We start from the raw sequence: 22,228 nt of genomic DNA, 5'->3' as shown, positions 1-22,228 counted from the left end.
TTACACCCCATTTTCATAATTTCCAAATACAGCCTCAACTCTGAATAACAATTTTGTCTTGTTCAAATTAATGAATTGGCCAAAGGCTTTACAAAAATCATGAAGGAACTTTCTCACCGCCATTCAATGTTAACATCAATTTTGAGAAAAAAGTAAACAATCGTTGGCATAGAATATATGTGAAAGCACCGGTTATGTCAACTCATTTTTAGGCCAACTAACTATCCTGTGCATGGCTTTAAGTTGAGTTTGGAAGGAGTACAAAAGCAAATAAATAGTGTAAATACAAGGTTTTATACTCTATATATTTATATTTGTACTCCTCATGTCTTTCTCTCTCTCTTCATTATAATTTACTTCATCTCTTTGAACATCATTAATAGTGGAAGAGACTTCTACACTTAGGGCTATTTTAAAACCATTTTTTTAGAATAAAATAAATTAAAAAACAAAATTTATATATAATATAAGGGTTCAATTATAATATGGAAAAGATATGATATCCCAAAAACATTTGACCAATCAAATAGAATCATAAACGTAATAATCAATCAGGTGTTATTTATCAAAATTCATGAATGGATTTTGATTGGTCAAAACTCTTTCTATACCATATCTTTCTTGTATCATAGATTTAATATATATATAAATTTGTTTTTTCAATTAATGGAATTTTTAACTTGAAAACTGAAACCAAAACCAGATTAACCGAAAACACTTCAGCTGTTGGTTCCCAGTAGCCTGGGCTATTTAGAATGTCCTCGGGCATGACACGTTAACCCAATTATGCCTTTGTTTGTCTCTTTTTGTCAAACGAAACTGAGAGAATTATTCTATTATCCCATACCTAACGTAAGGTGACATGCCCTAAAACACTTCCAACACCCAAAGGTTTTTGGGTAAATTATAAAGATCCCCTTGTAAAATGGGGTAAGTGATAATTACCCCTTGGACTTCCATTTGCACCAAAGACTCCTTAGATTTTTTACTTTGGCTCAGTTTGCCTGTCCTTGAGAAGATCTCCTGCCCACGTCTGCCCACAAAACATTGCCCTGTGAATTGGGAAAACGTGGGCAGGAGATCCGGATTCAGTTTGGAATGAGTACAAATGTAAATATGTACAATGTAAATACATACAAAATACAATATTTTGCACTTTATATATTTATATTTGTACTATTTCCAAACTAATTAAGCGTCTTTGCAAAAAATACCCCTGACCATTAATTCAAATGACAAAATGCTTTAAATTATTAAAATACCCTCCTAATTTTTTGGTACTTTATTTTCATATCCCTTTTTGTATCTTAAACCACAATTGATTTAAAATACCTCCATATTCTCTAAACGAAACCAACTAAAGTAAAAAGAATAATTTCACTAACAGAGAGAAACATGTTTATTTAAATTATTGTTTCATTTCATTAACATGAATGCCTCTCTTCTTCTTAAAATACAAAAATTATCCACACTGGTTTTTTTGGTAAATTAAGAAAAAACCAAATAAAACCTTAATTTTATATGTGTTGGAAATAAACCTATACCATTTTATTTGAATATTGAATCTAACAAAAAACATGCAAATATCTATTGGAGCAATAGAGATGACTTCAATATTATATTCAGAAAATCAATCAAATCATAAATCATTCAAATAAATAAATGTGTAATTTGGGATTTAATAAATTTCAAAGAGTCGAATGATAATCTTTTTTAGAAGTTAATTGATGGAATTTTAATAGTAGGGGTATTTATCACAATGTGAAAAATCAATGGATCTTTGTTGCAAATAAAAGTTTGGGGGGTACTTTTCATCGATCCTACTACTCGTTTTGGAAAGAGAACAAATACAAATATGCACAATACAAATTAGAGATGCAAATGGATCGAATCATTATCTGATTCAGTCCGAAGTCCGATCCTATATTATCGGATTCACATAGCCCCATATCAGATCTTTGGATCGGATCAAACAATAGGATCTTATTAGAAATCATATCAGATTTGGATCACCCCTATTTGATTCGAGAAGATCTGATCCGATATATATTGGAGACACCTCACACACCTTGAGAGAGAGCGCCCCTGCACCACCTTGACAAGGCCGACTCGTATGCACCTTGGCAAGATCAGGCTAACAATCCTGTGATGATCGAGCTAGATACCTTTGCATGAGGGGCAACCTCCTGTTGAGATCTCACCAATTTGTCTGAGGTCCAGTTGGTGACCTATGTGACGTGGCGATTGGCTTTTGTTACATGCGATTTGTCATCTTTCTTTGAGTCCTTTGAAATCACGTTGCCTAACTGATGGAGCTAACTCCTGCACCGCCCATTTCATAGATAATCAGATAAGTTTTTATCGCTTTTCGTGGAAACCATCCAAGCGAGAAACCACCTTTGAACATGGTAGGCCAATAAGCCACGTCCTCCCAGAGATCTTGAATGCACTACGTGAGGCTAATCGACCTTGTCAGTCCAACGTCTGAAATGTCCTCCAAGATTCGGATCACGCCTATTTGATTCGAGAAGATCCGATCCAATATATATGTTATTTATTTATTTATAAATATATTATTTATATTGCATTTTTTGTAAATTTGTTATATTATGTGTTTTTTTATAAAAAACATGTATATATATGATGAAAATAGTTGAAAAGATACTTGGGGACGTTCTTTTTTGGGATTTTGAGAGGGGGAAAGTTGGGTCAATGGGATTTTGGTTTCCATTGACCAAGAATCCCATGTTCTTTTTTTCATATTTATGTGGGGACCGGGGAAAGTTTATTTTTCTGGGTATCATTTATCACTTACCCGGTAAATGATACCCATCTCCTAGGTGGGTAAATAACTTTCCCACCTAAGGGGATGGTTGTTAACACTTGAATGAGACAAAAATGCCCCTTTTAATAATATATTTTTATGGCTAAAATGGTCATTGCATTGCTTACCTAGGAAACATGGGTGAATGCACTTACCTAGGTAAGTATTTTCCAGGAAAAATTTACCCAGATAATTGCATTTATCTGAGTAAGTAACTTACTAAAAAGCAAATGGAGCCTTGTAGCTTTTGTTTTACTTTATTTAAATTGTTATATTTTATTTTTCTTTTAATAATTACTAATTTTTAAATAAAAAATTGGATCAAATTAGATAAAAAAATCCGACTTCCTCATCTGGTTCAAATTCAAATCAATATTTATCAAATCTGATCCGATATTTGGATCGGACCCAATATGCAATTAATAATGTCAGATCGGATTGGAATATATCCTGATTCAAATCCAATCTGACACGTCTGTATTCCTAATATAAATGCATGCAAAATAATACAAAATACAAGATTTTGCATCCTACGTATTTATATTCCTTCCAAACCGAGCCTACGGTACAAGAAGAGTATTTGTAATTTATTAGTAAAAAATATCGGATCTTTAAAAAAAGGCAGATCCTGATTACTGACGTCGAGAAAAGTTGGCTGTTTGGAAAAAACAGCGTGGCTGTTGCAAAGCTTTTTGTTAGACATGAGTACATGACTCATGTCACGTTATTCCATTTGGTTTTTTATTTACTTTTTAATGAAAAAGAGCATCAGTTGCGGTTACCAACACTCGCACTGACGTGTGATGCACACGAAGCTTGTTTCCAAACAGCCAAAATTTTCCCGCGGGTGGGAATGTGGAGAAACTGAGAAAATGCTACCGAATCCGAAACTTGAATGGCGACACGCTAGCCATGAGCCATCTCAATTCTCAATGACATTTTTATTATTGACATTTGGAATTTGGTACAAAACAGCTGCTCTCACAAAAGCATTTCTGGTATTGCCCTGTTCGCAGATGCATTGACGAAAATGCCCACGTCGCCACTCCCTTCGTTTTTGGCAGGTAAGTTGCCCAAAAATATTTCGTTACTGTGTGACTGATGACCGAGAGACATGGAGACGAAACGGAAATACGAGCAGTTCAGATGCCAATCGAGATTACCCAAATTTGTTGCCCCGAAACGTTACGATCTGAAGCTCAAAGTGGACGTTGTCGCCTGTAAATTCACCGAAACAGTCGAGATTGACGTCAGCGTACTTGCCGAAACTAAGTTCATCGTCCTTAATGCAGCCGAACTCGTTGTCGATAATGGTTCTGTCTGGTTCAAGGACCGGAGCTCGTCGAAGGTATAGAAAGACTCTGTTAACAGCATTTCTTCTTCAACATTCCTTTTTACTTTCCCGGAGAAATAGGACAGATGAAAGCATTCTTGCTTATATTTATTTTCAGCAATTTCGACCTTTGGAAGTGGAGATGGTGGAAGAAGACGAGATCATGGTGTTGGAATTCGATAAGGTTCTTTCCATCGGAGATGGAGTTTTGGGAATTGGATTTGAAGGAATCTTAAATGACAAGATGAAAGGATTCTACCGAAGGTAACCTCTTTTCTCTTTCTCTAGTTTTTCTTTTTAATTTTGTTCTTTATTTACATGAGACATTTTATAAAGAATTTGTAGTTATTTCTGTGCAGTATTTGCGACCTTAAGGGAGAGAAGAAGAATATGGCAGTAACACAGTTCCAACCCGCCGATGCTAGGCGATGTTTTCCATGCTGGGACGAACCTGCTACTAAGGTATTGATATATATATTTTTCGTCTCCATTTGGCTAAATGGATTTTTATGTTTTAAACTATTTTGCTTTCCGTTTGCTCTGAATCTCTGATGTATTAACATTGCCTATTTATTTGGTTTGATGAAAGAAAAAGAAAGAGGGGATTCACTTTCTCATTTAATTTTCCAAGCTACACTCCTTAGTACTGCATAATCATGTATTACCAGCACGCTCTTTTGGGTTCTCCTTGACGATAACTTGTCTTCTCAAGAGACTCACATCTCTGCAAGGTGGGGCAATTTTGAATTATAAGGGATATGTCACAAGTTTACCGATATCTAATTCTGTATCTGAGTGTGTATCTGTAGCAGGTGCCGGTGTTTAATATGCTATAACTGATTCTGTGCCAGTGCCACTGTATTTGGAGTGTCTGCAATGACAAGCGGCAAGGAAAATACATAATGGTGTTTGGAAGGCATACCTACATGTAGGGTGTCAGCTATGGATTGGACCCTGTCCAAATCAAAATCAATTTCAACTGATTGGATGGACCAATAATGTATATTGAATTGGACCAGTCCAGACTTACTGGTCCAAGGTATTTATTGAATTGAATTGGACCTGGTCCATCCATGATGTATTTATATTGGATTGGGTGGGATTGAACCGATATTCAGTCCATTAAGATAAGAATACAGGTGTTAATGGACCAGGTTTGGGTTGGAACCAATCTAAATTAAAACCAATTTGAACAAATTGGACGCTTCATACATTAAATTGGACTGGTCCAAAATGTTCCAAAGTATTCGTTGGTTTGGATTGGACCTGGTCCATTTGTAACGGATTCATATTGGACCGGATCGGATTGGACCAAATCCAACCCAATTGACACCCCTACCTACATGAATCCCTTATAGTTCACCCTTAGTTAATCTCATGCTAATCATGGTCAATGTTGTCTTAAGCCGATTGACTATGGTATATGATTCCTTGTTAAGAATAACTTTTGTGTTTGTGAATACGTTAAGGGCTTAATGATGCCATTCAATTCTTTGCACACTCTATTATTGTTGTTATCATCATCATCATCATTTTTTACTTTTTGGTGAATGAGGAATAAACTGAATCATGTAGTAGGCTTGTAGTTGTAGGTGATTTATTTGATGATTAAACAAGGAAAATAGAACACTGAGAGATTGTTTGACATGGTCACGTTGATAGGAAATAAGCAGGGCTTTTGTAGGCTCCTTGGTGCACCTATTGACATGGGGATGATGAGTATAGAATTCTCTTACCATTATAATGCCTATACTCCGCATTGCTACCTACCAAAAAAAGAGATATCAATACGGGATCAAAGAGTTTATTAATGGATAATTCTAGTAAACAACAACTTTAAACAACTCTTTTTTTCCCGCTGTAGAAAAGGTAGACTCATGCAAAGACAAATCCAGCTTCGTCTTGTAGTGTGTCATTTCATGGGGCCCACCATGTCTGTAGAGTAAAGAACTATTTTGTTGTATAAATTTGTTTGCTACCAGCCTAGCACTCCTCAAGGCTTCTTTTTTTCCCCTTCTCTATCTGGATGGCATTGATATTTGTTTATGCAGGTCACAACTAAAACTTGGAAAGTATGCCATTGGTGACTAACGTTTGTTTCCACTTTGTGACTAACATATTGGATTCAGGCTATCTTCAAGATATCAGTTGATGTGCCATATGAGCTGATGGCTTTGTCCAATATGCCAGTGATTGAAGAAAACTTTAATGGGCATCTCAAGACAGTTACCTTTCAGGAATCACCTATTATGTCAACCTATTTGGTGGCTGTTATTGTTGCTTTATTTGATTATTTAGAGGACCATACATCTGATGGTATGTATATGATACCATCACTTGTTTCTAATGTATGGGAAATCCTCATTTCTAATTACATTAATTTTTGTCTTTGATTCAGGTATTAAGGTTAGGGTATACTGTCAAGTTGGCAAAGAAAATCAAGGAAAATTTGCTTTAGATGTTGCTGTAAGGACACTTGATATTTATAAGATGTATGCTTTCTCCCAATGACCATTTATGCCATTTCCTTAACAACTGACAACATTCGATATTCATTGTTACTGGGCCCAGTGCAAGGCCTAATCCCAAGGTCAGGCCTGATCTGTCCAACCTGGGCCCAGTGTACACTGAAATTTGATGCACTAGGGTTGGTCAATCAGCCCACATTAAAATTTGACATAAATGCACGTGTTTATGTATGTATACATGCAAGTATGTGTTTATATGTGCATGTACATATGTAATATAATTGGGCAGGGCTCGGGTTGGGATAATGTTGGGCTGGGCTTGGGCTACCTAAGGGCTAGGCCCAGGTCCAGCCTGAAAAATAAAAATCCCAAGCATTTGGGGCCAGGTCCAGGCCAAGGAACGAAAAGCTAAGCTCAGCCCATGTAAAATTGCGGGCTTGGTCAGTCTGGGCTCAGGTTGCGCTGCCTAAGTTGCATCCCTATTTAATGGATTGGGTGCTTGTGTGGGTTATCTGAAACATTATCTAATTTATTCTTTGAAGTTACGCAGATACTTTGGTGTGCCGTACCCCCTTCCTAAGTTAGATATGGTTGCTATCCCTGACTTTGCTGTTGGGGCAAGGAGAATTATGGTTTGGTAACTTACCGTGAAACTGATTTACTTTATGATGATCAGAAATCTGCGGTATCAAACAAGCAATGGGTAATATGAAATGTCATTTGGGTTGAAATTCATTCTGCTTCATGCTATAGTTTATCCACTCATCTATTGTTCTATGTGCTATACCATTTAGGCATGCTGAATTGCTTCTTTTCAGGTTGCAAATACTGTGGCTCATGAATTAGCACACCAATGGTTTGGGAATCTTGTAACAATGCTCAATGAGGGGTTTGCAACATGGGTATTTTCATAGAATCCATTGTCTATCTTTAGTGAAACTAGAACGAACAAGCTACTAAACAATTCATTTATGGGTTCTGTGTTTTCAGATAAGCTATTTAGCAACTGATACCTTATTTCCTGAATGGAAAGTTTGGACTTAATTTCTTGATGAAATTAATAGAGGTCTTAGTCTGGATGGACTTGCAGAATCACACCCTATTGAGGTCTATGCTGTGTTTAACATGTTACCACTTTACTTTTTTATATGATCTCTTCCTGGAATTGTTACTGCTTATTAGCTTTTCATTTACCTCAATGTGACTTATCTCTTAGTGGTTTATTAAGTAAAAAGCTTATGTTTCAGGTGGAGGTTAATCATGTGAGTGAGATTGAACAAATTTTTGATGCAATAAGTTATACAAAAGGTGCTGCCATTATCCAAATGCTGCAAAGTTATCTCGGTCCTGACTGTTTTCAGGTTAAGCCATTTGATTCCTTGACTGCATTTCTCGTTATGTGTTTTTTCTGATTGGTCATTTCTTCTTATGCATTTGTCTCTATATATTGCTCATGCCATATTTTTTGGGTTTGGTACCATGTAGTGAAGAATTTTCGCCACATTCCCAAGCCCAATGTATACACATGGAAAGGTGGTTGGATCAGAATTCAGAGGTTATCCTTTCTTGTGGTGCAATTCTAGAGGAGATTTCTCTGTTGGAGGGAAGATGGAAGAAAACTAGATTTTACAAGTTTTGTTGAGAGAACTTACCAAGGATCAGTTGAACAGTCCCTATGTAAATTACCTGAATTTCCCAGGTATTCTAATGCCTGAAATGAAATCTTAGAAAAAATCAAGATAAAAAAAAGAAAGATGAGAAGGAACTTATAAATCATCCTAGGGTTCCTAGAATAACTTAGTGTTTTGGGAACCAGTCATTGAGGTTGCATAAAGAAGAGATCGGTCATACAATCAACAATATTGAATTATTGATTTCTGAAATTAAAGGACGTATATATAAACTTTTGGATCAGCCAGCACCGTGAAAATAGATAATTTTGGAATTGCCATTTTCTTTCTGAGTGGAAGGGAACACTAGATCTAAGTTGTTAATTTAATTATCCAATAACAATGACAATTTAAGCATTACACACTAATGTCACAACTAACTAAACTCAATGGTTAGATCCCACTTACAGTAGCCAAATGACCAAAATATCCCTGTAATGGTTCACAATTTCGATAGTGGTTGATGTTTAATGATGCAAAGATGGGAAAATTTCAGGGATATTTTGCTAGTTTTTCTAGGATTTTTTTTTTGAGAAAAGATAAAAAAGTAAATCAAGAAAAGTTACCAAAGGCATGGAGTTACCTTTTCATAAAAACAAAAAGTTACTAAAGGCATGGAGTTTTTTTATGAGAATTCATGGATTGTTAGAAGTGAATTGCACATTTAAGACCCGAAAAACTATAAAAAGCAATTATGTATATCCAACAAGAGAAAATTAAGAGACGTAAGTAGGTATCTCTCTATCATCCTTATAGTCTTTTATCCATCTCTTCTATATATATGCCATTAACTTATCATTTTGATTTGTCTTTTTGTTGCTACATGTTTTGATTAGATATTTGGATGTCTTTTTATTTATTTATTTATTTTGAATTATAATGACTTAGCAAGTGAAATCACATTCAAAATAGTAAGCCATTCATCCAATCAAAGAATCCCCATTCGATCTTCAGGAAAAGATTTAAAAAATAATGATTTTAAAAAAATATCAGAATGTTTTAATAATATTATAAAATTTTAAATTTTAGATGTTTAATTTATCAATAAAATTTGAAATATTCCCAAGATATTGGCAATGTATCAAAGATATGAAAGGAAAAAATATTATTGGAATACTTCATATTGTCCTTGGCAAAATGGGGAGATTTTGTCAAATCTCTTTGATATTGCAAACCATGCTGTAAACACAATCAGCTCAAATCCCAAGAATAATAATATATTGACCAATTGCATAACATGCCATATGCATCTCTCCAGTTCATCTATCTTGCTCTAACTTGTAACTCTATGGGCAACATCCTCTTCAACCCCTCCTCTTCTATAGATTATAAAACCGACATAGTGGATCTTGGTCAAATATCTTAATTGCATTCACTTTTTAACTCCTATTATTGACAATTTATTGGAATAATTAAATTGTTGGCAAGTTTGCATTTTATGTTCTTACTCTTGCATATCTTAAAACTTTTTTTACCCAAAGCATCTTTTCATAGTTTTGGATTTACAATTAACCTCACTGAATTCTCTTACAATGGAACCTCCTTGGTGTGGCATGCTCCCCAAGGAAGGGGTTTGTGTAGCACCTTAAGAACTTTCACAAAAATAGGAAGAAACCAAAGGTGGTGGGGTGGTGGGGGGGAGATTGATGGTGTTGCTATTGAAGGAGAGGGAGGGCCCATTTCTCAATGCATGTACTCCGGGAGTTGCAGAAAAATAACTTCATTATATTGTTCTTCACTAATTTCAAAAAGTGAGAGAATAGAAGTACTTATAGAGAGACAAGAAACTCTAATCCTACTTACTAGTCAAATAACTTAATAAAATATAATAGCACAAAATATCATCTAGGCATCTTTATAGAATATTCCTTCTAGATCTTTCAGTTATTGTGCTTAACGTAGTCAGCTTCAATCATGGGCCAAAGGTAGTGGTATTGCAGGAAGACGACCAACTTAATTTTTGGGCTATGAATGGCAAGCAAGCCCTATGGTCCAGATGTGGAAAGCCCACTTATGCTTCATCACTCATCTTGCACATGCATAGTCAAGTCATCCATGACTAAATATTGTAATGGCCTTTTTGTTTATATGTCAGTGAGCATCATTCTCTGGCAATGAGCATGACATCTAATGTGTGGCTTTGTGCAATTAGAGATCAATGGCTTCATACATAAGAAGATATGCTTGTTTAAATACAAAGACAGAGGACTTGTGGGCTGTTCTTGAGGAACCAGTGAATATGCTAATGAATTCTTGGACAAAGCAAAAAGGATATCCAGTTGTCTCTGTAACAGTCAAGGGTCACAAGTTGGAATTTGAGCAGGTCTGTATATTGCTCCTTTTCTACTCCTTTAGGTTAATTTATTAACATTACTAATTTACTATTTCTTGATTAGTAAGTAATAAGATAACTTTATTGATTATCTAGCTGGTGCATTTTTTGTCAATCTTGGTTTCAGTAAAGTGGGGGAAATAAGATTATTCAATGTTTTTTTTTTCAATAATTCATTTATTGAGTATTCAAAAAAGGTTTGAGTCTGAGAGGTGCCACTTTCTGAAAAAAAAAAAAAATGCCAAAGGTTAGGACAATATCTGGTCCACCCCTCCCAAGACTCCAGATGGCTGGAACCAACATTGGGTAATGGCTTATTTGTTTATTATTTCTTGATTTGAAGGCATGATCCATTGTCTGTTTTGACTGTAGTATTGCTTCAAAAGGACTTTACCTGATATTATAATGCTAACATTACATTCTGTGGACTACTCAGGATTTTCATTGAAAATTGTTGTTTTACCTACTCAATTTTATAATCATGGAAGAAATGCATATGCATCTATAAAAAGCAGTACCTTTTTTTTACAATCAACAATAACCTTTCATTAAAGAGATAATAGAACAAGAGATAGGCTCAGATCAAAGAGCATAAACAAAAGCGATAGCTACAAGAAACCAAAAAACCAGCAAAGACAATGAAAGCAAAAACAAGAAAGATCTTACAAATTATAGTCCAGCCCTGGGCAGCCCTAGTCCAGAAAATCTCTGCCCACCCCAATTCTTTCCAACTGATCAGCTAACATATTGGCACTCCTTGGAACCCAATTGAGCAAGGCGTTCAACGAGGCATCTAAAGAGAGATCCAATCTATACTATCTATAAAAGTATGAATAGATGGGTTGGCTTCTGGAATTTTTACTAGACTAAAACACTCCATCTCTAACGTTTGAATCAGAGAAGGAGCAATGGTAAATATGTAATTTTGTTTTCTCATTTAATGCTTATCAAGAAATGACTCTTCTTTCTCATTTTATGCTTATTAAAAAAAGACACAAAACTCCATTCTTTTTGTTCATATTTGTAAAACAAATCAATGGCAAAATTGTTGCTTAACATTCCCATTTAATGCTTGTTAGGGAAAATACACAAAAATCTCTCTTTTTGTTGAATAATTGGAAAACAAACCATGGTAATTGCTGAAACCTCCCTTGAAGTTTTTGGCTGTTGCCCAAACCTCCCCTGAAGTTTGGTAATTGCAATCACCTTCCATAAACTTCTTGACAGTTGCAAGTAGATCCCCTTTGTAAAATCCTCTAACAATAGGCATGAAAATGTCCAAAATATCCATGTAATTATTATTGAGGCTGGTTTATATATAAAAGCAAAATAGATGTTATGAACAATAAAAAAGAGAGTTTAAAGTTGCAAATTTACCTTCGAGCAATTGATATAAAGGGCAAATTTGGAAAATACATCAATTCTGAAAAAGAGATTAGAAGGGTTTGGGGTAGTGATTAATATGAAGAAAAAAATTGGAAAATAAACATTTTGGTCAAAAGTAACATGGGTATTTTGGACATTTTTGTGCTTTTTGTTAGAAGATTCTAAAAGAGGATCTACTTGCAACTGTGTCAAAAAGTTCATGGGAGGTGATTGCATTTACCAAACTTTAGGGGAGGGGGTTCAGCAATGATAAAAAATTTTACGGGAGCAATTTACCCTTTCATTTATTTAAATTAAAAAAAACTAGAAAGTACATCTTACGTTCTCAATAGCCAATGTTGGGCCACATTAACCACCATGAAGAGATTTCCAACTTGCAAATGGATGAGCAATTTATTCTTTAAACTATTTTATTGTTTTTTTAAATATATTAACCTATTTTCATTGGTTCCGTTCTTGATCATTAAGGTAGCAGATGGTTTTCTCGTCTTTATTCCCACCATATGGTGGGTTAATTTTTCATTTTCGTTACCTTAAATCCTACATCATTGGATGATAAGATATTTGTAAGAGAAAACAATATTTTTTATAGCAGTTCATTGTAAGGTTTTCAGCGGTTGAAGGAGCTGAAGTTGGATTTATCATATAGAAGTTAATTCTTGCAAAGGTAACAGGAATTAAAATAAAATTCTGACGATATAAAAATTATTAATTTTATTAATGAACCATAATAAATAAGAATAATAAGAATTTTATTAATCACAAATAAGAATAGTAACAATTTTATTAATTCTCATTACCTTTGCAAGAATTTTATTTGGACATATCTTTATATTAATGAACCATAATAAATGTGATAAATAAGAATAATTTTTATAGATGTAGAAATATAAAAAATTGCAAAAAAAATTTGGAAATATACTATATACTATCATCATCACAAAATTTGTCACGTGCAAAACAAGTACACAAATACCAGTCTCATCAAATATCTGAACTGCCAGGGAGAATAGTCTTGGGAATTCAACCACTGAATAATTGTTTGACAGTTTCTCTTCTACTTCTACATACCTCAAACCTTGTTGCAAGCTCAATTTTAGTCCCTATAGCAAGGCCAGTAGTTCAGTTCTTAAATAATTTCCATGCCCCACTAAGCCTAAGTAATTGAGAATGATATTACCTTCACTTTCCCTCACCACTCCCCCAACTCCAAAGATTCCAGTATTCCCTAAAGAGCACCCATCAAAATTTAGCTTACATCTCTCTACCCTGGAGGTAGTCACTCCTAGGGATGCAAATAGATTGGATCGGATCGGATTCGAATCTGGGTATATTTGAATCCGATCCGACATTGTTCATGTTGGATCCGATCCGATCCGAAGATCTGATCGAACTCTATTTGAATTTGAATCCTATCGGTAAGTCAAATCTTCGGATCTGATCTGATCCGACTTGTTTTCTTTAAAAATTAATAAATTATTAAAAAAATAAATAAAATATACTAATTTAAATAAAGTAAAAACAAAAAATACAAGTATTTTTTTTAATTATTTTCATCATATATATACACGTTTCTTATAAAAGAATAAATAATATAACAAATTTATAAAAATATAATATACACTGGATCGGATCTTCTCGGATTGGGGGGGGGGGGCGAATCCGAACCCAAATCCAATTTCTGATCAGATCCTATTATCCGATCCAAAGACCCAAACAGGGGTGATCCGAATTCGACCGGATTGATCATGATTGGATTCATTTGCACCCCTAGCCACTCCACCACTATTTGGGGCATCCTGGAATGAAAACCTGCCATAACATTCCATCCTCTCAGCATATCATTTACGCTAACACCAATAAATTCTTTACAATTGTGAGTTCAATCACTTCTTCCACTTGTTTATATTTTTCATATTCCTTTCATTCCAAAAGCCCTAGAGCACTGCACCCCTCTGTCTGCAACAGAATTTTTTGCCTTCGTGTGACACACCTACTTATATCCACTTTAAACAGGTCCTCCCCACCAAAGAGAAGAAATACTGCCATACCTTAGACGCACAGATGAAGTTGCCACTAACTGAAATGGTCCAAACCCTCTCACCAGAACCCGAGGGGACAAAGATAAGGTCTTGGAGTGTGTTTAACAAAAGGATCAGTTCACTGGTTTCACAGTCTCTCAGAGGTCTCCTTGAATCCAAATCCCAAGCCAAGCCAGATTCATCAACAGAAAACAATTCAGCAATGGGTTTGTTTTTGAGATTTGACAGATTATAACAAATGGCAAAGTGGAGAGTTTTCTCGCCAAGTGCCCTCCCAAAATTTCACCTTTTCGACCTGAAATAGCATCATATCTTATATGTTGTAGAAAGGTTGGAAGTAAAGTCAAAATTTCTCTACACGAGCTTCTTGTCGAAGCTCTTCTAGATGGTCCCAAAGTCCCATCCCTTGGGATGTAACCCATAAATGTTTTCAATTACCAAGTGCCACAAAGCCTCTTTCTCCTTAGGGAACCCCCAAAGCCATTTACCCAAAAAAGCCTTAAACCTCTACATATTGTTAGACAACTATCTGCTAAATGCCTAAATCTAAGGTAAAATCCTAGGTTTTAAAAAACCAAGCTGGACAAATGTTGCTAGTTCAGTTCAATATGGTTTAATCATGGTCTTGTCTACAGAAAATTGGCAACATGACATCTCTAAGTGGGTTAAGAAAATAATCTTAATTCTCTTCTTAAACTCAGCTATCATTGAATTTGGGTGGTAGACACCATTTTCATAGGACCATCTGGTTAGACATTTTCTCCAGTTTCCAATGCAGTTTGGTTCAATTACTGAATTCCACAGGCAGAGAGGTCCAGCCATATGCTCCAGTCATTTTTTTAATCATTGGTTATAACTTTCACGAAATGGATACTTGTTTTCACCATTAGTATCAAATACAACTGAAAAAAAAAAAAACTACAGAGATCCCCTATGATATTAGTGATAGAAAATAGGAAGAGTTTCCTATACATTTATCTATCTATACCATTTTAGTGAAAGAATCAACAATGCCATTGTTCTCCATATGATGTTGGAAAAAATGATGGTAGGTTAGGCTTTATGTGTAGCACATGGTACTAGAAAGTGTTTTTTTTGGGAAGCATTGTCCCTAAAGATTTTGAACCCTTAATATCAATGTTTTAAGACCTTATATATATATATATATATATATATATATATATATATATAAGGTCTCATGTTCAAGTCTTATCATTTGCGTTTTAAACTTCATGTGGATTTAGTGAAGCTGGCAGGTTGTGGAACCTGGTTGTATTGTTGAAACCTGGCCATTTTTCAACTGTTCTGCTGGGTTTTGACTGGTTCTTCTGGTTTTCCAGAAAAATGAAAATCAGGGTTTAAAAAGCCGGATTGTCTTCTGGTTCCCAATGGTCCGACTGTTTGGTTCGGTTAGAGTCTTAAAACATTGCTTAAAATATCACATTCCCTAGAAGAAGGGTTAACTTTACACTACTCTAGCAAACCCACTTAATACCTATAAAAAAAGTAAACCCACTTAACTTTAGGGCTATTGAACAGAAACCCTTGCTTCTCCATCACCTTGCAAGGAGTAAAAAACAAGCTGATGTAAATGGGAAGGAGAAAATCCCACTAGGGTGAATACAATAGGAAGAAGAGGAAGAATCAATTATCTGAATTATAAGAGCAAGAGATTCATTGAGAAAGAAAACCAAGGGAAATGTGATGCAAACAATGCAGAATGCACTTGGATCAAAATTAATGTTGATCAAACCTACAAAAAACCTACTGTGCAGGAAATGTGGTCCCCACCAACACAACTGTTGAGTTGGGCCTAGTTGTTTTTATTCTTATTTTAAGTTACTTAGTTAGGAAGTTGTTGGGTTTTAGGTCCATTAGTTTATGTTTTTAAGTTGTGATTGTTCAGCTACATTAGTAGCCGCCCTACTAAGGGCATCCTTGTAATATCTCATCCTTTAAGTTAAGTATAAATATAATGAGGGGTTGGCGGCTAGGGTTTATCTAAGAATCCTGGTTGACTTCCTACTCTTTTCTCCTCATCTTTTCTTCTCTACTGCTGAAATCTTCATCTTCCTCCTCTTTCCCTTCACAAGAAATTCAACCAAATCTGCAATCAATGATTTCTACTTGGTATCAGAACAAGCCGAAGGTTCCTTGAGTTGTTTTCTCATGCAACCCTAGATCGGCCGACTGCATGGTGATTTAAGAGGCTGATCGAAGATCTCAGGTAAGCCCAATTTTTGGATTTTTTGGTGGTTATGTTTGCTCTATAGCTGGTCTAGGGTTTCTCATCAAAATCAGAAAAAACTAGAGAAATGGAAAGAGTCATGTTTATGTTGGACTCTTCAATTTTGACCTAGGAAGTGGCACCCTAATTTTTTAGGGTTCCTTAGAGTTTTCTGTAAGGGGCGGTTCAAGTCCTGCCTGATTTGGAGGCTTCTAGAGAGAGCGGCTGCCTCTTCTCTCTCTTATCCTGTCCCACAGAAAAGGAATCTTTTGTGGAAAGATAATCTAGGACACTAGAAAGGTGTTGTTGGTTCTAGAAGTGTTTCGTTTGATCTTCTTGCATATTTCAGTTATTTTCTTTACACTTTTTGAGAAGCATGGAGGGTCGCGGAGTTGAAAATAAGCCTGAGAGTGAAATGAGACCGGTGGGAGGAGGTGTTGGAGACCTTTTCGGGACTGGGACCATTACTATAGTTAGGTTGGATATTGCAAATTACTTAGAATGGTCACAATCTATTAGGGTAAATCACTAATGAAGAAGTGAAACCCGAAACTAGTAACTCCCGTTGGGTACAGGAGAATTATATGGTGATGACTTGGTTGTGTAATTCCATGTTGCCCCATATAAGTAAAATTTTTTTTGGGTAAATACAACTAAGGAAATATGGGATGGGGTTGCAGAAACCTATTCACAGAGGGAGAATGTTGCTAGGGCTTATTAGTTGAGAAATCATATTATTTCTACAAGGCAGGGAGATAGACCTGTTGCAGCCTACAACCCTTAAAACCCTGTGGCAGGGGATTGACCATTTAGAGACATTTTCTTGGGAAACCACTAAGGATGCAACTACCCATTAGAAACATCTAGAGAAGTATAGGGTGTTTGAATTTCTTGCTGGCCTTAATCGCGAGTATGATATTGCAAGACAACATCTTCTTTCTAGGGACAATGTTACCCTCTCCCAGGCATATGCCTTTGTGTCAGGGGAGGAGAGCAGGAGAGATGTGATGATGAAAAATCCTATTTTTTATCAGTCTACCATGGTGAGTACTATGAAACCTAAACAAAGTGGAGATCAGGGTGGTAGTGCAATCAAGAAGGAAGACAAAAGATATTTGATCTGTGACTACTGTAAGAAGCCTAAACACACAAGAGATACTTGCTGGAAGCTTCACCCACATCTTGTGCCGACTAGACTGAAAAGTAAGAAGGGAAATGCTCACATGGCAGTTACTGGTGACATTCCGGCCCCTCCTACTACAACTACTTTGGAGTCTGTTGCAGCTGTTGCAGTAAGGGTCAAACTTGAGGTATGGGCAACTTCTAAACCAGCGGGATACAGCTAGTTCCAGCTTAGCAGCAAGCGGACAACAAGGTATAGGTGGTACTGGTGGAGTCCACTCTACTTCCTTTGCTCACACAGGTAGTTCACACGTCACTACAAATTATGTTTCTACTTTAGGTAAGGAGGGACCTCCTTGGATTATAGATTCTGAAGCCTCAGAGCACATGGCCCATAGCTCTACTATTTTTTTTCTTACCAACTCTGTTTTGACAGAGATAGGGTTTCCATTGCTGATGGATCCCATGTTCCCATTGCTGGGAAGGGATCTGTTAAGATTAGTGATTCTATTTCTCTACCCTCTGTCCTTCATTTTCCCAGATTGAGTACTAATTTGTTATCTGTTAGTAGTTTGATTAAGAACCTGAATTGCTTAGTATTTTTTTTCTCTTGGTCATTATATTTTGCAGGATCTGGATTCAAAGAGGATGATTGGGAGTGGTCGTGAAGTGAATGAGATCTACCTCCTGGATGTGCTTCATCCTCATCAGAGTCATCATGTCAACAGGGATAGTGAGTCAGAGTCTATGGGTCAAATTATGCTTTGGCATAATCGTTTGGGCCATTTACCTTTTTCTTCTTTGAGTCTTTTGTTTCCAAAACTTTTTGAGTCTGTTAGTTTATCAAGTCTGGAGTGTGAAGATTGTCAACTTGGAAAGCATTGTAGACATTCATTTAAACCTAGTAATAGAAGGTGTTCTTCTTCTTTTGATGTTATTCATTCTAATGTGTGGGAACCTTACCATGTTCCTTCTATGGGAGGCTATTGATATTTTCTCTTATTTGTGGATGATTTCTCACGATACTCTTGGATTTACCTGATGAGATCCCGCGATGAAGTACCATCCTTGGTGAGGCAATTTCATCAGATGGTGCTAACACAGTTTGGAATAAGAATAAAAGTGTTTCAAATCAGACAATGCCAGGGAATATTTTGAAAAACACCTTGCCTCATATCTGTTAGAATATGGTGCTGTCCATTAGAGCAGTTGTCCCTACAGTTCACATCAGAATGGTGTTGCAAAAAGGAAGAACAGACACATTGTTGAGATTGCAAGAAGCATGATGATCACATCTATAGTTCCAGTTCGGTTTTGGGGTGATGCAGTTCTCACAGCAGTATATCTAATTAACAGGGTGCCCTCTCGTATACTTGGATTCAACACCCCATTCAGTCTCCTTTTTCCTGAGGGGGAGATGTTTCATATTCGTCTCAGGGTGTTTGGGTGTGTCTGCATTGCACATATCCTTGGTCCTCACCGCTCGAAACTGGATCCCAAGGCAAAGAAGTGTGTCTTCCTTGGATATGCAGAAAATCAGAAAGGGTACTTGTAGAGAAGATGGGCCAAATGGCCCGTAGGCTATTATTCTATGTTATATTTATGTTCTTCTCTGTAATGGGCCTTATTCTGGGCCCATACTCTTTTATGCTCTGTTTTTGTAATTTCTTGTCCAACCAAGGGTCTCTCTTGTAATTACTCAAAGATTAACTTAATAAAAGTGTATTAGAGTGTTAGAGGGAGGTTTAGTTCGAACCTCTCATCCTCTAACCCTCCTTGCCGCAACTCTCTCTTTCTTAGCTTCTCTAATCTTCTCTTGTTTGTTCTTTCTGGTTTTCTTGCACAGTCTCATACTTCTAGGGCTGTTTTTCATCTCGGTATCAGAGCAGGCCTGAGCTTGGCATGACTCTCATGTGGTTATAGTCCAGTCGACTGCATGAGGGTGTTCTAGGGCTGGAAGTTTAGACTCATTTGCCTGATTCTTGGAGGCCATTGGAGAGTGCCCAAGACTCTATTCGCTTGGAGAATAGTTTGGTGACCAGGAAGAATCAGAGAGAAGGATTGTTCGGTCTGATTTGAAGCTCAAATCAGAGATTCATTCAACTACAAGTTGCTTCAGTTATTACTGGGTTATTTTTTCTGATTTGGGGAGTTGTTAAAGTACTCGAAACCCCACTATATCAGCTCTGTTGTTCGGTTGTTGCTGGCCTGATTTAACTCAGAGATTTTTGGGTTAATTTCTTATCTTGTTGGACTGCCAAGTGGCCGAAACTTGTTTAGACTTAGTGGTATGAGTCTCTACTTCAGTTCAGTTACTTTTTGGACCTATATGGAGTGCTGTTGAAGTGATTCCTACTAGTTAACAGTGGGGTGTTGACTGCTGCATACGTAGTGTTTGTAAAAAGGCCTCTTAAGTACTGTGGACTGTATTTTGCTCTCTTTGGGGCAATTATTGTTGGAAACCTAGAATCCCTAACTAGAAAGGAACTCCAATCGGATACATAGTGTTTGGAGGTCTGTTGGTTGTCTCTTGAAGGCTAAATCAATCATTCTTCTTCTTGAAAGAGCTGCCACCGAACTTGGTTCTCACGGCTGTCAGGTCTGAACTGAGTTTGTGAGTTGCTGTATTTGTTGCCGATTCAACTCAATCTGTGTTCATCAATAATCAGTACACTAGTGGAGACTTATCGAAACCTTAATTAAAGCTTTTACATGATGGACTTCTAGATATTGAGAGCAAGAGTACTGCTGAATATGGACATACTTTGGGGACCCCAACTGATTCTTTGTTGGTTGTAACCACAGTTAAACTGGATGGAACCAACTATTTGGCATGGCCACAATCTGTGAAAATTCATATTTGTAGTAGAGGAAAATGGGGGTTTATCTCTAGAAGCAAGAAAGCTCCCCTAGAGGATGATCCCACTTATGAGAAATGGGTGCAAGAGAATTACACTGTGATTGGGTGGCTCGTGAATTCAATGCAGCCACAGATTAGTCAACATTATCTCTGGATGAACTCAGCTAAGGAAATCTGAGATAGTGTTGCAGAAACCTACTCCCAGAAACTGAATGTAGCCAGATCCTATAAACTAAGGAGTGATGTGAAGAATTTAAGACAGGGGAAGAAATCCCTTGCGACATATTTCTCAACCTTGAAATCTCTATGGCAAGAAATTGATCTGATAGAGGCTGTGACATGGGATACTCCTAATGGTGCAGAAACCTATGGGAAATTAGTTGAAAGGAATAGGGTTTTTGAGTTCCTAACTGGGCTAAACCCTGAATATGACATCACAAAACAAAATATTCTGTCCAAGGAAAGTGTCTCATTATCACAAGCATATGCTTTAGTCAGCAGTGAAGAAATCAAAAGACAGGTATAGGTTCAAGGAGTTGCCACTAATGCATTTGCAAATATGGGGTTTAAACCCAAAGGAGTTATAGGGGCTCCCAGTGGCACTGGAAAGAAGGAGGTTGTCTGTGAATATTGCAAGAAGCCGAAGCACACCAAGGACAAGTGCTGGAAATTACATCCCGGGCTTGTTCCTGTTCGATTCCAGAAGAAAAATGATAGTAGGAAGACAGGGAGTGCAAATGCAGCCACAGGTACAGATGTTGAAGTTGAGTCTGCCTGTGCACAGTTGGCAGCCATGAAAGTTGAGTATGAAAAGTTTGGAAAGATGATTAGTCATCTTGAAGGAGTGACTTCATCATCCAACCCTTCAAGAAGTTCAGCCACCACTGCATTTGCTCACTCAGGTATAAGAGCTTCTGCTAACCATGCAACCACCTCAAGTAATCCTAAGACCCCTTGGATCATAGACTCAGGTGCTTCTGATCACATGACCAACATTTCCACTTTGTTTGTTTCATATGATTTGCTTCCTGGTCGTGACAAAATCACCTTAGCAGATGGCTCTCTTGCCTCTATTTATGGCAAGGGAACTGTCAAGGCTATGGACTCCTTACTCCTATCTTCCACCTTTCATGTACCTAGATTAAATACCAATTTGTTATCTGTAAGTAGCTTAACCAAGTCATTGAATTGTTGTGTAACATTTTTCCTTCTCACTATGTTTTTCAAAATCTGGAGTCTCGGAAGGTGATTGGGAGTGGCCATGAAGCGAATGGAATATACTTGCTTGGCACTCCTAGATAATGCCTTGATCATCCTAAGAATACTGCCTTTGGTTCTACCTCTTCAGAGTCTGTCAGTCGAATCATGTTGAGTCATTGTCGTTTAGGTCATTTGCCTTTTTTCTGCTTTAAGTCATCTATTTCCTGAACTGTTTAAGGGAATCAAATTGTCCAGTCTTAATTGTGAGTCGTGTCAGTTATCAAAGCATTGTAGAAACAATTACCCTTTGAGCATTAAAAGATCCTCTTTTCTTTTTAATATTGTGCACTCTGATGTGTGGGGGCCTTACCACTTATCTTCTAGGGGGGGCTACAGATATTTCATCCTATTTATTGATGATTTTTCTAGATTCACTTGGATACCTAATGAAATCTCGTGATGAAGTTCCAAGACTTGTGAGGCAATTTCAGGAATTTATTTTAATTCAGTTTGATATCAGAATTAAGATTTTCATATCTGACAATGCAAAAGAGTATTTTGAGAAGAGTTTATCATTGTATCTCTCTGACATGGGAGTTATTCATCAAAGTTCTTGTGTTAGAACCCCTGAACATAATGGAGTTGTTGAAAGAAAAAATAGGCATATTGTTGAAGTTGCAAGGAGCCTTTTGTTTGCCTCACATGTTCCCACAAGATTTTGGGATGATGCTGTTCTCACTGCTACCTATCTCATAAACCGTATG

General features: G+C 36.6%; 1 pseudogene; it reads left to right on the top strand.

Moving 5' to 3' along the window:
- Window positions 1–3,908: 3,908 nt before the first annotated feature.
- On the top strand, window positions 3,909–20,790 carry LOC104588260 (aminopeptidase M1-like; annotated as a pseudogene).
- Window positions 20,791–22,228: the final 1,438 nt, after the last annotated feature.

Source organism: Nelumbo nucifera, chromosome 8 (assembly GCF_055504915.1).
Source record: "Nelumbo nucifera cultivar China Antique chromosome 8, China Antique-T2T, whole genome shotgun sequence".
Classification (NCBI taxonomy): domain Eukaryota; kingdom Viridiplantae; phylum Streptophyta; class Magnoliopsida; order Proteales; family Nelumbonaceae; genus Nelumbo; species Nelumbo nucifera.
The sequence above is the reverse complement of the archived record's forward strand: the minus strand, read 5'-3'. Positions and strand labels throughout refer to the sequence as shown.